Source organism: Cygnus olor, chromosome 9 (assembly GCF_009769625.2).
Source record: "Cygnus olor isolate bCygOlo1 chromosome 9, bCygOlo1.pri.v2, whole genome shotgun sequence".
In the NCBI taxonomy this organism is placed as follows: domain Eukaryota; kingdom Metazoa; phylum Chordata; class Aves; order Anseriformes; family Anatidae; genus Cygnus; species Cygnus olor.
Window position 1 is genome coordinate 10,643,111 of NC_049177.1, and position 14,179 is coordinate 10,657,289.

Genomic DNA, 14,179 nt, shown 5'->3' on the forward strand with positions numbered 1-14,179 from the left:
GCTCCCAGCCAGCCGCTATGCGAAAACGCGCTGGCTGAAAGCACTGCTGGCTCTACACACCAGGTCCCTTCAGGAAAAAGGAAGGATGAGAAAGTGCTGCACAGTGCATGTAGGAAGTGGAAGAGGAAAAAAAAGGTGCAGGTAAGTAAATAAATAAATAAGTAAATAAATAAAGGTGCCATCCTTTGCCTAGCAAGCGCAACACGAGGGGCTGCTCCGCACCCACAGCTCAGCGCAGCGCTGCTGCCGGACCCTGCCTGACACAAGGGGAACACCCAAAGTGAACATCATCACAGTCCTGCAAGGCACGTCATGTTGCTAGCCCCTTGGCTTGCCGGGTTTTTTCCTACATTTCAGATACAGAAATTCTGCCAAATTGACTTCACACCTGTGTTTAACAGTTGCCTTCTAGAAAGGCAATTCTGTGCTCAGGAAAACCTGCTGCAGCCTCTAACTATGCAACTATGCTGTCCAAACAGCAAAGCGTGCTTCATTTTGTCCAAATTCCACATTGAATCCAGCTCAAAATACTCCTGTTTCCAGCTACCTGAGCACTGCTTCCTCAGGGGACCTTGTACGACCGAGACCCATGCCGATGTCAGCCACGGGTTAAGGCCATGGCAGCAGCAAAACATTTGCGGTGACGACGTCGTTGGCAGAAATCCCACTGACCCTCCATGGTCCTGGGTCTCGCTGCACTCTCTTCCATTTTTTTCTCCATATTTTTAATCAGTGTGCCTCATGTGATATATCAAAGTACTTAAAAGCCAAGTGAAGGTGCTCCAGCCCTTGGCATGAATGCTGAGCGAGACAGCCAGCACCGGCTGTGCAGGTAGCCCAGAGGGGATGCTGTTATTAAGTTAAAAATTGCATTGTAGGGTTTGAATACTGTCATTTGTTCAGCCTTTAATTCTCAGGTCTTCCGTTTTCTTGTTCAATCACAAGGACAGAGCCTCATGGCCAAGAACTCCCACGCCAGCCCAGATCTGAAGGTTACGGATGTTCGGCTGCTGTGTCCATCGCTCCTGCTGCAGATCCCCGGTGCTCAGTAATAGCCACTGTGCAATTAATTCCGTTGCAATAATAGGGCAGCACCAATTACCGAGCAGACTCTTGTAGCAATAAAAAAAATAATATACTAAGTCTTACTTTCTAAGTCACTGTGCAATAAATGTCTCTCTTTTGGAGGACTTCCATCTTTCTATTCCTACCTCGCAGATCCTCATTATTTTATGGTGTTGTTTTTTTTTTTTTTTTTAAACCCAATACAAATCTCATTCGCAGAGACGGAACTGTATATTCAGCATCAGACCCAGTGGTCCCTCGACCTGCCTTGTGTAACACACAGCAGTGAGTTTCAGCCACCCAGCTGCATCCTGAGCTCAGCTCGTACCCAGATAATGCAGCCTTCCCAGCAGGGCACCCGTGCTCCCCCAAAAGACAGTGGGAGGAGAGAAAAGGACCCAGCACTAATGAAAGCCAGGAGGACGGGGATGCAGAGCGCTCTGAAGACTGCAATCTATGGAAACCTCTGCCACCGCAGGGTCGGTGGCACTTAATGGCAATAGGAGGTTTGAGAGGGCAGGGTCCCAGGATGAGAGTGACTATTACGGGGGAGGACTCAGCAGGATTTCCAGCCGAACTAAAGCTTTCCTGCAGCAATACGAGTGCTGCAACCTGCAGGCAATGCCCGCAGGGGTAATTCCCCTCCACCATCCCTCTCCTGAGGCTCACCCAAGGGATGCCTGCTGAGCTGCCACGAACTGCAGCCTGGCTTTAAGGCAGAGCAAAAGCAGGTTTTAGGCTGGGTTTTACAGCACCGTGGTTTGGTGCAAGCTTCGTGCTTGGCTGAGTGATCCAGGCCCCCAAGGTACGCCATCCTCGCCGCCAGCCTGCTGGCGCTCGGAGGTGGAGCAGCCCCTAATTGCCAGCCCTATCGCTTCCTTCTCCGCGTGCAGCTCCACTTGGACAGGGCTGTGACACGTGTGCGTGGATTTGCTTTTGTGTTGACTGATCTCCACAGCCGGCATAATCCTCAACTCCAGCCTGAGCCTGCTGAGGAGGGTTTGGACAAGACATACATCTCCGTACATAGTCCAGACTTACTCCTTGCTTGCCAATTCCCTATAAACCTGCATTCCTGTGCTTGGGCTTGTTCCCTCCTGCCCCCTCTTCCCCATCTCCACTGTCCCCTGTCCCCACCCCTCGAGGTTATGATCCTCTCCCCAACACACAGCCACCGGGGAACGCAGCAGAGCCTCCATGGAGGGAGAGGGCTGGTCCATACGAGGTTTTCCACGGCACACAGCAAGGCACAAGGCCCTCAAAACCTGGGCACAGTGCAGTGGCTATTCAGGGGGATCAGCTGAGCATGGCAGAGGTAAAACGCTACAGAAAAATGAGAGAGGACAAAAGAAGGGGACGATCGCCCTGTGGCCAGGCAGGGAGGCCAGGATGTTCCCAGGGCCACCGCGATCCACAAACACCGAACGCCTTGACCAAGGAGTCTCTGCTTTAGGCAGAAAATTGGACTTTTAAAAGCTAAAATGAAAACACTCTTCAAGTAAACTCTGGCGAAGTGAAATTCTGATGAGGGCTTCATCACCCTGCCGCCTGCAGACACCCTCTCAGTTCAATTCAATAGTCTGTCACGCTTGTTACTGGGAAATGAATTCCCTTCACACTGACATTTCATATACTTACTGATACAGCATATAATGAACACTCCGCCAACCCTGTCAGCCTCCTGCAAAACTAACTTTTTATTACATGTTTTTTCATTATTATATTTAAATTTTCTTGCTTGCCTTTTTTTTTTTTTTCCTAAAACAGGAGCCCAGGAGAACACATCTCACCGTCTGGCTCCTCCTTTGGGACAGGGTCCAGCCGATTTCCACCACCACGGCCAGCCCCTGGGGCTCCCGGGGACAAGGCACCAAACTTCAGAGAGGATCCAGCACCAGTGCTGCTGGTGATCTGCTGTGCCTTGAAGAGGGATGAGTTATTAGGCCCTGAATTTGCAGCGCGCCAAAGCACCTTCTCGGCATGAAGCACACAGCAGTGTGATCATACACCTTACTGACCCGGGGCCAACCGTGTCTATCCCACCAGCAGGATGCTTGCACCTAATATCTCTGACATTACGATGACTTATTCCTCAGCTAGACTTATTTGCTCTCATTCTCCTCTGGCGTCTAACACAAGAGAGCGGCAGTGCACAATGCTAGCTCCCGGGCATTAAGGCAGAAATACTCCTAATGAAAATCACCGAGAAGCTACAGAATCATCCCTGCAGCACTTCAGGCTTGAGCACAACACCTGCCTTCAGCTCCTGCTGGCTTTATTTTGGGCTAGATGCATCTTTGATAACTACAGTATGTATTGGGAATGGGTCTTAGGAGCTGCACTCACTAGCAGCAAGCAGAACTTTTTCTCCTCCTCTGGGAACACGGCCATCCAACGTAAATGATCTCCTCTTCACCTGCCCTTTTCCTTCGGTCTAGAACTTCAGATAAACAGAACAAACTGCTCTGAAACTCTGTGACAGGAGCTTGAGACACCTGAAATAACAGACAGAAGTGACAAGTGCTCCCAAGAGTGGTTTTCCTTCTTTCCCGGCTTGACAGTGCACTGTTCTCATCGCTGCAGAAAAGGCTGATGCCTTTGCACGTTGTCTCATCTCACTTAAGAAAGCCAGAAGGCTCGGGGAGAGGGGAACTTGTTTTCTTAAGCCTTTAAAGGGCCATGAACTCCTAGATAAAAAACTGGTGATAAGCACAAAGTGGTACCTGAAGCTTGTGCAATTTTTAAGTTAACAACCAGACACTGCAGTATGAAATGGAAACCAAGTAACTTGAAAGTAACGTGAAAGTAACTCTCAATTTTTTTCCCTCCATTTACAGAAAGATGGCCGTATTACATCAGATGAGAGATCTATCAACCTAGGCATCCAGCCTGAAGATACCCTGCAAAAGGTAATGTGCCGATGCTTCTCCAATATCCACCTCCAGCCTCCAGCAACTGGGGACCAGAGGTGTTTTGTGAGTACCCCATGATGGATTTCTCCCCATGAATTTTTACAAATGTTGTTGAACTTACAGTATTCGAGGTAGCTACAAGCACCCTAATTATGTGTTGCACGGAGCAGTCTCTCCTTTCATCCGAATCTGCCAGCTTCTAGTTTTGTGTGATGCCCCACAGTTCTTGTGCTGGAAGAAAAAGAGAACAGCACCTAACAGCATCTCCTTGTCCCAAACCTTCTGCCTGTCCGATGAGCACCATGAGCCTCGCGACCTGCACTCACCTGTTCCACAGGTTCATTTCCAGTCTAGTTAACCATTTAATCATTCCTCACGTTCAAGTGCTTCACATGTTGGTAACACTCGCTGCTCCTCCCTGTGCCTTTCCCAGCTCCACAAGTCATTTCTGAGCTGGGGGTACAGGAGTGCACTCAGCAGACAGGACGCAGCACCTTAGCACCGTTCTGTTTTGGTCTCTGATCCTTTCCCACCAATCCTCGTTCTTTTTGACAGTTGCTGGGCTCTGCGATGCCATTTCTGCAGAATAACTTATGGCAGCTCCCGAGCCTCGCTGAGGGATGAGATCCCAGCTCCGAACTCATCATTTTGTATGTAAAGTGACAACTGTCTTTCCCCATGTGCATCACTCTGCGTTTATCTGTGCTGAATTCCACCCGCTGTTTATTGCCTAGTCGCTCAGACTCACGAGTTGGCTTTCTCTTTTATGACCCTTCCCATCACCATCAGTCTTTACGCTCACTCCCGACTCCTCTTCCCGATCATTTAGGCACACACCGAGCAGGGCAGCTGCCGGCACGGATCCCTGCCCAGCGCCACTGCTGGCTCCCTCCCTCGCAGAGGTGCCTTTGGGTTCCTGTCCTTCAGGCGGCTCTCCACCAAGTGATCTTTCCTCCTAGCCCACAGTGGCTTAGTTTCCTTAAAAACCTTCGTTGAGGAAGCTGATCAAAAGCCTTCCAGAAATCTAAGGGGATTTTATCAACTGGATTTACCTTGTCTACATGCTCCCTGATGCCTTCAAAGATTTCTAAGGAGATTTGCAAAGCGTGATGCCCGCCCTTTCCAAAGAACCTGCTGTCCTACTTATCCATGCATCTGCTGATCCTATTCTTTCTTTTCTCCAGTTATCCCAGTTCAAGTCTCTAATTCTCTGGACCTCCACAGAGCTCTTTTGAGAACCAACATCACATAAGCTGCTTTCCATAAAACCATTTATGATGCCAGGGCAGCTCTAACTGAGAGGTTGCCCACTGCAGTCAGAAGTTCAGCTCTTCCATCCTCGAGTTGAGACTTGCGGCCCACTAATAAGGATTCAGAAGTGACTCCTAGCTATTTCTGCACGTGGAATAGAGTTTGCACATCCTCTCTCTGAGGACATCTGAAGAAGGCCGTAGATGCATTAGCATAAGGTCTCTTTGCTGAAACATCATGAATTGATCTGGAGTCTTCAAGAGCCGAAAAGCGCGGATGACTGGAGCGTGCATTAAAGAGACAGTGGAGAGGCACAGTGCCACCTGCCCTCGGCCGGATCCGTCCTCACGCAGCCGACAGCACTGCAAGGGAGCAGAGGGCACACGATGCACACTTGAGGCTGCAGCACAAGACCTTTCTTCCTCACTGAAAAGAGATGCAGAGCACATGGATGAAAAATCCTTCCCCAGAATACTACTTCAGCATCCCACAAGGACGAGCTACCCCTAACTTTTCCATCCCTGATGCTGAGTGCTTCTGCGAGGCCGGGGTAGCGGGCTCTGGGCACGGCTGTCCCGTCCCGTCCCGTCCCATCCCCTCCACGGACAGCCTCCTGCATCCCGCTCAGCCATGCCAGCTGCCCAAGGATTCTGTACCCCAAAAATAACAGCAGGGATGGTCCCCCCCCAGCTCTTCCAGCAACGTCCAGCACTTCTGCAGTGTGGGGAGCAGCTTGTGATGCTCAGGGCTCGGCGGAGCACGTTCCCATGGAAACAGGCAGCCTTCCTCCGTCTGTTGACAGCTTTGGATGATTTTTTTCTAAAATGCTTGGACACAGAACAGGTGTCTCCAAGCCAGGCGGTAACCAGATAGCGCAGAGCTAGCACAGCCAGATAATGAGACAAGTGGTTATTGGAGATGAAACATTTTCCCCCAGCGCGGGAGCGGCACAGCCTGCACCCAGCCCCGGTGGCTCTGCCGCCCTCCCTCCCCTCCGCGAGCACTGCGGCAGGGACGGGCAACGCAGGGCTGCCGGCACGGCCCCCTCACCACTGTGCCTTGTCAGGGCTCTCCCCCAAAGCCCTTCTGATCCCGGGGATCCATTCACACAGCCGCAAAGGGATCCCCCCCGGCTGCTGCTTTCCCCAGGGGCTGGACGTTCAGTGAAACAGCTCAGAAGGGGAGGAGGAGGGGGGTTAGCAAAGGAGCAGCACAGCCAGCTCGCCCTTTGCTTGAGCCAGCCATTTCCCCTCCTCACACCAACTCCCATCTCTTCCCTTCAGTGTCTTCCATACCTCGGAGCGTTCCAGTGCCCGAGCTTCAGCCCAAAAGCAGAGAGAGCAATTCTGCACGGGAATGTTTGTAATCAGTAACGTGGTGTTACGTCAAAACTGATGTTGAAAAGTAATGCGGGTTTCCAAGTCAGGTGCTCAGAGGGAACAACTTGCCAGATTTAAAATTGCCTGTGCAAATTTTATTAGGCCCACTTGTGCTCACATGTTATGATACAGTCTAATTACCCAATTGCTCCTATTTTTTCCCCCAAAACACCTGCCTTGTTTGCTGAATGGATAATTGTTCGCTGCAGACTTTTACGACCCTAATTATTATTTAGTACACAACATCCAAATCCTGTCTAACAGAAAAGTGCTCATTTCCTCTTGAACCTGGCTCAAGTTTTCTAACCAAGGTAGCTGAAGGCTTCAGAAATGATGAATTTCTCAGCATAACCCCACCGTGCATTACCACTGCCGTGCACAAAAGCGAGAAACTGAGGCACAGGGACATTAAAGCTAAAGCTACCGACCGTAACCACTACTTCTGCACTACTTCAAACACCCCTGGTCCGATTATCCCCAGAGCATTTAGCATCTCACTGAGTTTAACACGCCGAGTTAAACCTCCTGGCAACTTTTGTCTGAAGTTATCTGCTTTTCTACACATCAGCCCTACAACCCACATACAGAAAGTAAGGGGCACGGTGGCTGATCCCTCCAGCTTCCTGCTCTGCCTCACAGAAGATTGGAGGTGAGAGATTCCCATCTTGCAGCCGGGCCCACGGCTTTGTTTTTCCAGGCTCTTTTCGGTCCCCGCAGGCTCTGTGCGTGCTCACCGAGGCTCGGCTCCCACGGGAAGCCCTCTTCAGGCAGTGCCAAGCACTGGCCAAACGGCACAGCGCGGTGCTGAGGATGGAGTTTGTGAAGGATGGGGGAAAAAAGGGTCACCATTTCATCTCTCCAGTCCAAACGGAATGAGAAAAAGCACAATGCAAGTTGTGTTCTGAATGAGCTCAGGGTGAGAACACTGCTCCGGGTCAAACGGAAGGTCTCGTTCTTAAATCAACCCTCTGTTTCAAACTTTTTAATGTAAAACTCTTCCCAATTCAAAGGAAAATCAACTCTACAGCTAGGGAGCAAATGCAAAATGTTCATGTTAAAAAGCATGAACTTCCATTCTAAATGCCTTCTATTAATGGCTTTTTTGACATCAATACAATTTCACAAGGAAAAAAACCCTCTCTTTAATCAAAGCCGTATTTCGCAATGGCGATCAGTGATGAACATTTCTAACCAGCTCCCACAGCAAGCACCAAGGCAGCAGGCAGAATAAGAAACGCGTGACCGTGCTATTGAAGGTTGTGCGGAAAACATCTGCCCAGGGGAGATGGAATAAAGCCTCACAGCGTCCCTAACCCGACACATTTAAAGTGCTTGGTAAGGACATCCTTACCACGCCTTTTATCGCAGGAGCTGCTTTCATCTGGAGTCCAATGGAGCCTTTCTGCACGTCAGCCTGACAGCCAGAGAAGCCCCGAGGTGGGAGCAGGCTGCCAGGTGGCGCTGGTGGTGGTCACAGCACCGGGCGGCGCTCGGGCACCTCGGTGCAGCGACCCCGCTCCTCGTCGCTCCGCATTTTCTTTCCCTGGTCCCCAGAGGAACGAAGTCTCCAATATATTTTCTGTTGGTAGCAGAGGGTCAGAAGGATGATTCATTGTGTTGCGGCTGTCACGATGACAGAGAGAGAGAACGAAGTAAATGCAAACAAAACACACGGAAGAAAGGGTGAAAATTGAGAAAAACAACAAAAGCATCCCCGAAAACCCAAGACTGAAAGAAAGATGAATGGTATTATCACTGAGAAGATGGAAAACAAATAGAGGAAACACCTAGAGACAGAATATGGGAAGAGCTTTCGCCTTGTAAGACTGGCTTTTCACTGGAGCCTGAAATGTTTAATGCAGTGGGGGATTTGTGTGTGCTCCGCCGCGCAGGGGGAAGCCATTCCTCAGCTCCTAGCCACGGAGTGACAGCTTTCGTCCCGCAGCCTTCAGCCTCCTTCGCAGAATCATTTGGGTGGGAAAAGATCCCGAGGTCACCCGGCGTCACCGTACAGCCCTCTCCCAGCACCCAGTGTCTTCCAGGGGACAAGGCGGGCAGGCACGGCTTCACACCCTGCGGCACGAGGGGGGACATGCGCTGGCTGGACGAGGAGGGCTTTCCTTCCTCATCCCACGCCAACCCCAGGATCCATCCTGCACGCTCTTCCCAGGCAAGCCACGGTCCCCCTCGTTTTGGAAGGAGAGGCAAAGAGCTGCTGAACCCTCTGAAAGGAGACTTAAAAATTCATGGTTCATGGGATGGATTCCTTCTGCTTATTATTCAGCTCAGCTATAGTTAAACCAATTTAAGCTACACAACATAAGAGTTATTAAAAAAGATCTGTGCCTGTCAACTTTTCATTACATTACTGCTCAACATTCACCTTGCAAAAAAAAAAAGAAAGGAAAAAAGAGGAGACTTTAAAATTAAACTATGTTAAAGTGTAAACCAGGCACGGAAGAGGAAGAAATTAAAACACTATCACTGGAATGCAGCTTGCGCTGCCTGCCCTCTCCCCTCCCAACCCAGCGAGCCTGCAAGAGCCCAAGGGCATCAAGCAGCAATTCAGAGAACACCACCGCCATCCTGATTGTGTTATTTGTGTTTTCCTTTGGAAGGGATCCAGTTGCTGGAGCTGCTCCTGTCCTCCCACAGGGGGTCGTGTTCTCATCAGAGGGCCCGAGCTGGGCTGGGGACCCGCTTGCTGCCAGCACGTGTCCCCCACCACCACCACTCACCGGGGCTCCACATCTGAGGCTTTTTGCCTTCCCCAGGAGGATTTCTTCCCTCCCATCTCCTCATCCCGGGCAGCACTGGGCTCCTGTGCCCCAAAGGGGTCTTTTTCCTTCAGAAACGGGTGGGTACATCAGCCACGTTCCTGCTCTTTGTGTCTCTCGTGATGCTCGCTGTCCCTGAGCAGCGGTGGAACCGGGCACCACCAGCACGGAGCAGGAGATCGAGCAGGGGAGGACAGCCCAGCGCTGGGGGACAAGGCCAGTGTCAGATCCCTGCGGAGGTGCTCCTCGTGTGTGCAAACAGAGAAAAGATTTGGAGTGCCTCCACGTACTCTGTGCCTGGTCACTGCATGCCTTTCTTCAGCCTGGCACCTCGACACCATCCTCGGCTTCCCCCCCCAGCACTCCCCAACAGCTGCAGGAGCAATGCCAAGCTCAAAGGGCTGAAGAGGATTATTTATCTGCTTTTGATGCCGTATGAAATCCTCACCTACTCCTCTCCCAGGGCCCCACGTCCCAGTTAACTGCTTTGCAGGAGAAAGGCACGCAGCTCGCTCCCCGCCACCTAAGAAGCCAACGGAAGGCAGCGAGAGCTGCATATTTCCCTTATTACCTGTTCCACTCGAGTGAAACTCCACAATTGGGCGATAGCAGGAGGCACTTGCTCTGAGCAAACACACGGTTGTGAACACGCCGCAAGCATAATCCCCTCGCGGGGAATTACCCGAAAATCCAAAGCTCCCGGAGATGAGAAAGGAGACAGAGCAGGGAAATAAAGACGGAGAACTCCCAGCCCTGCATCAAATCAGGGCACTCAGCCGGGCAGAACAACCCAAAGCCAGCCCAGCGACAGACTGCTTCTCAGTAATTGTTTCCCCCAAAAGAAAGAACAAGGCTTGCTTAGAATAACTACAACAGGGCTTCGGATGTTTGATAGTGAAACCGCTCTCCTGCTGGAGCCTCTTCCCTCCGCTCTACTCGCTGCAAAGTAGTTTGGGCAGCACGTTACTGTTAAGCTTGCTGGGAGTGCTGCTGTAGGGGTGCTCACGTGCTCAAGGAGGTATAAAGCAAAAATAAAGAATTTGTTTAGAACAAAGTCGCCCATCGGAGACCTGACCCTACAACCTTTCTGCCTACCAGCAGCCTTTACTCACTTGGCAATCCCTCTGACTGTCTGAGAATCACTTTGCACGTGGGAGGGTTTCAGGCTGGAGGCCAGGATCCGCCGTGGTTTGTCCAGCAGGAGCTGGAGCACAGGTTTTGGCCAGCACCAGCCCGAAGTCGGCAAAGAAACCCAAAGATGCCACGGGCTGAACACGGATACCAGAGCGCAACCCGACCATGCAGTGGGGCCCCCACAACGTGACACTCCCTCGCTCCCCTGTACGAGACCCCTGCCCTACCGAGCAGGAGTCCACCTGCAGCACGTCCCTGCGAGGGCAGACAGCCCACGCGTTCGCTGGAAGGCGCTGGCAGGCAGTCACAGCAGCCAGCAGGAGTCGGGCTTGGCTCCACGAGGACATGAGCAGGTCCATGCTGTCCTCCATGTGTAGAAGGTGTCCCCTGCAAATCCAAGAGGAAAAAGCAGAGCACGCTGAAGTGCTCTGCTAGCATGAGTCTGAGGTGTCACAAGATACTACGACCACTGTAACTTTTGTCTAATGGGTATTCGAGCTGCTCCCAATGAGCAAGGCTTGGTTCTGGGGGCAGTTTTGCCTGTCCCTTGCCGTTATGGGCAACGGGAAAGAGGAATCCCTGTTCGCTTACTGCTTTCTTACTAATTAACAGAGGAAGGATGAATGAGAAAAGGTTTGCAATTCTCCTCTAACATCAGGCAGTGATGCTGGGGGACGTCTCACCCCAAGGAGCAGCAGATCCTCTGAGCAGGCTCTGCCTTCCGCAAGCACAGATGCGACAGATAAACCCAGGGCTGCAGCACTGCTCCCCGTGCTGATCCTACCCCTCCACGGGGCATAATGAATGGGCCTATCCATAAACCACAGGGACAATTTCTGTGGAGAATTAGCATGGCGTTAGAGTAGAAACAGCAATTCTTCAAGTACAGAAAGCATCTAAAGGCTTAAACGCTGCAAGCAATTGCTAAGAAGCACATTTACATGGAATAATACTCTCACTAAGTAGATAACAGGATAAACTTCTGAAAATAGGATAATACATGATGAAGATTTATGGGCAATATTTTGGTTTGGTATTTTGCTCCATTTCCAAGTATCCTTTGTGCTTACAAATGGCAATTTGCGTGTATTCTGCGTGCTCACAAATGGCAATTCTCTTTGTAAAGCAGATCCCAGGGCCTTTGAAGGTGTGAGGGTAACACCACCAGACTAGCCCAGAAATGGGCTGCTGGCAGCCAGGATGATGCTCCCAGAGCCGGCCTGTCCTGGGGATGAGAAACCTGCTGTGCTAATGCCAGCCCGCCAGGAAAGGGCAAAGAGAGATGTTTGTGGCCTAAAATGGTCCTGCCTGGAGAACCAAGCCAAATCTGCAAAACACAAAGCCCCTACAGGCAAGTACAAGGAGTTTTGGAAATTCCTGGACAGTATCTATGTCTGCAGGTCCACTAGGTTTTCCCCCAAAAGATGAGAGCAGAGCTGGACTTTGTGAGGATGTAACCAGACAGAGGTGGGTCTGAGTTCTGCCAGGTTTAGAGGATGAGAAACAATGAGGAGCCTTACGGAAGGCGAATTATATAAAATAACACACGCACCTGCAACATGTCACTCACACTACAGGGCGCGCTTCCTATTTTCTAGCGTCAGCTGCTTGACTTCAGCTTCCCCCATTAGACTGCTCTTACAGTGGGATCGATCGCCCCGATTGCTGCACTCTGCACAGCTTGGATCCCAGCAGCTCAGGGTACGTGCCTCACCTTTCGGAAAGTCTCAGGTGAAGGAAGACGGACCCTATCCATGATGTGTGGGTACAGACTTCTGCAGACATCCTCGTGCTCGGCAGCTGAGCTCTGCAGAAGCTCCTGGTGGCCACACACCGATCGCCCTATCTCCCAAGTTTTGGCCGAAGAGCAGAAGCTCCAGCCAAAATTAACTGTAGGGAAATCTGCCCTTCTCTAGTCACTTTTACCTAGGTACAGGCCTCACTCTCTCTTAATATACAGCCCCAATATCCCTCTGAGAGTAGGGACTGGCTCACGTTCCCAAGGTATAGATGGGGTAATAAAGGATGAAACTGCTGCCTTGTGAAGGTCTTGGAGCTCACCATGTACACGACTCCTGCTTCAGTTCATAATTTATCTTAACTTTCCATGAAACTGCTGCTCGTATAGTGCCATAAAGCTGCTGCAGCTGACTGTACGTATCACACCAAGCACCAGGAAAATTGAAGCTGTGTCCCGCTCCAGGGCTGGCATGGGATGGACCACTCTTCCACCCCACATTAGCCCAGAAGGCCAGTGCTCAGGCTGAAGGGAGTTTCAAAGCCTGAATTCCCAGTTTTGTATTGGGAATGTCCCAGCAAGAAGCAGGAATCCAGCAGAAGGACTTAACTCCATCCAAGCACTCATCTATTGCCAAGGAAAAGGCACCTGGCACCAGAAGCAGCGAGGCAAATGCATTACAAAACCAAGAAAGCAGCTGTGGCTACATTGGAAGTGATGGGGAAACACATTTCCTGCTCCTTTCCCTTGAGGTGAAGCTGCGCGCACGTGCCTTGTAATTGCCTTCGCCACTGCTCTGGTCTTCTGAGGCATTTGGAAAGTTTTCTGGCCTCGGTGCTAAACGGGTGGAAGCGGCCGTGTATCTTATCACGTGTGCTCACGCTGAAAGGCAAGCAGGAGCTGCCCCCCTGCAGGCTGCCTTCTGCCTGCTCAGACTCCTGCTGGATTCTCATTTCCCCCCATACTTCCCACTTCTTGTGATTCAAACTACACGGAGAACGCTCCAGAGGCACTGGCAATATTTTATCTCCAATGACTAATAATAACTGAGGTCAAAATTAAACAGCTGACCCAGATCCAACCTCTCTTGTATCTCTCTGCCTCATTGACTCCCCATTTCTTTCTACATCTCATCTGAAAATATATCTTTTTCTCCCTTGGCCACAGCTGTTAATTTCTATGTGTGCGTAAGTCTTGTTATTATTTATTATTTAGCTCTGCAAATCACCTTATGATGCAGTTTTCATGAAAGGCACGACATAAAAGGAAGCCGCTTTTGAATATTTTAGGAACCCGGCATCCTGCTATTGATATTCTAATTCCAGTTATTTGAAAATCAAGTCAGGACCCAACAGGTTATTCAACAAATTAATAAGTGTTGCAGCTTTTGTCTTCCAGAGGGTTTTTAGCCCCTGGGATTTGCACTTTCATGTTTTTCTCTGGTAAAGTCTGCTGTGTTTGTTTGTTTAAGAGGAGAGACCTGATGTTCTTGTATGATCCCGTGACTCCAACAGCTGGGGCTTGAAAAGCAAACAAACATTTCAAGATATGGGAAAAAAGCATGGGGATCAGTCACTCTGAAGCTCTGCCTGCTCAAATAGCTTTTCATGGGACTCTTTTTTTTTTAGTTCTTCTTCCAAGGTCTCCAAAATCCTGCAGACTTAAGGTCTTGCAGAAATTTCAAGCCCCTCGATATGAAATTCAGCCAGAGCCAGCTGTCGGATCCCAAAGTGGGAGAACTGGGATCAGGGGAGGTCTGAACCCGAGCTTCGCTACCTCACCCTGCCCCAGCCCCTTGTCTCCCAGGGGCTCCCAGACCTCCCCTGGCTGGGAGCAGCCATCCCAGGGGTTCTCCAACCAAACCAGCTCCACTTTGCAACCCAAAATGTTGTACCCCAGCTCGGCCGCTGACACAAACCCATA